The 1,628-nt window shown below is 44.1% G+C and overlaps 1 non-coding gene across 1 annotated transcript; it reads right to left on the bottom strand.

Moving 5' to 3' along the window:
- Nucleotides 1-498: 498 nt before the first annotated feature.
- trnal-aag (transfer RNA leucine (anticodon AAG)) lies at nt 499-580 on the bottom strand. The gene has a single exon. It is a non-coding gene; the product is annotated as a tRNA-Leu (tRNA).
- Nucleotides 581-1,628: the final 1,048 nt, after the last annotated feature.

Here is a 1,628-nt window from a genome sequence, read left to right as displayed (position 1 = left end):
TGTAACTGCAACCACAGGAAAAACAGCAAGAAGCAGGCTCCATTCCCCATTTAAATCTGTCGTGCGAGGCATGCTTTTTGAACGCATGAAGTAAATCCCACGATCGCTTTTGAACTTGGACAAAGTACTTCCAAAGGAGCGCTATGCGCAAAGATTTAACAAGCTCAACCCCCGCCAACGATTCGGTGTGAAGAAGCAGAACATTCAAGTTTCACAGACAGAAGCAGCACGCCAGCACAGCCAACATTAAAACGGAGGGCACACTACGATTTGCATTGACACAAAAGTGATCTGGGCAGACGTCGTTCCCTGCATAACGCAAAAAGTGGCAAAGCGCTTTTGGGTTGAGAGGACGCAAGAAGGTTTTTGTTTTGTGCCTTGATGTCAAGCTGAGAAAGTATCTTTAAACACTTTGCTTAGTTTCTCGAGAGACTGCCAAAAAGCAGTTCCCTCCCTTTCGTCTGAAGTCAGCTGAAAGGGGGTCTCGACAGAAGCACCTGGCAGCGGTGGGATTTGAACCCACGCCCCCGAAGAGACTGGAGCCTTAATCCAGCGCCTTAGACCGCTCGGCCACACTACCCGCTGTGCGCTGTCTCTTTGTCTCATTACTTGCCGGGAGGAAGCCGGGTGGGTTTTGCTCTTGTCGCCCGACTTAGTGGCGTTATGACCGTGGAACCGACTGCACCTGCTTTTTCTGAGATGCTTCCCCTCTCATGGCGAGATCTCGACTTCTTTAACACCTCTGGATAAAGATCTTCTGTGGAGCAGGTTTCAGACCTCTGCGTACAGCACCCTTGATGTCATTTTATTTTTACAGCAGCCGCATCTGGAAAGTTGTGTCTTTTACGTTTTATTTGAACAACAAAACTACATACAATACAAACAAAAGCACATATAACGTATCAAGAAAATCATCAGGGGCACATGCTATAATACAATTACACTTTATGAAAAACGATTACACAAGGTAAATAAAGATAAGGTACGCACAGCTTGTTCTTACATTTCGAAAGAGTCCGTAAATACCCCTTTACGTCTATTTTGAACTGTTCAAACGTAGGACTCTTCCCAGACCATTTCACTTTATACCACATTCCTAAACGAGAATGCATCTCCTGTTTTAGAACTATTTTGGGTGGTATGGCTTATACAACACACCCACAGTATTCTAATGGTGGACTGCAGATCTGTGCTATAGTTCAGTCGAATTCGAAGGATCCAGCAATCATACTGGATTTGACTGGGATTCTGAAATGTCTCTTGCAAAGGTATTCGGGTTTGCTTGAACCTTTAATAAAATAGTGATCTGAAACTACCCAGCTTACAATCTCTGAGGTTCTTGTGGCAAAGCACAGTCATACCTGACCTGTCTGGAATGACTACTGAGAGTCTTTATCCAGAAGCGACGGCACCACTCCCAGTAGAATGAGAGAGAAATACAGCATGACATGGGGAGTCATGGGGCTCCCACAGTTTGTTTTTCCTCATGTTACTGATTTTTTCACTAACATTTTGATCTTTTCACAATCAGACCTTTTTTCACATTTAATAAAATCTTTTAACCAGCAAACCGGTTTTATCGGTTTGTGAGGTTTGTGAATGCGTGCAGTAAGTCCTTATTGAACTAG

This window comes from Atractosteus spatula, unplaced genomic scaffold (genome assembly GCF_055471065.1).
Source record: "Atractosteus spatula isolate fAtrSpa1 unplaced genomic scaffold, fAtrSpa1.hap1 Scaffold_94, whole genome shotgun sequence".
In the NCBI taxonomy this organism is placed as follows: domain Eukaryota; kingdom Metazoa; phylum Chordata; class Actinopteri; order Semionotiformes; family Lepisosteidae; genus Atractosteus; species Atractosteus spatula.
Note: the sequence above shows the minus strand (reverse complement) of the source record. Positions and strands in the feature narration are given on the sequence as shown.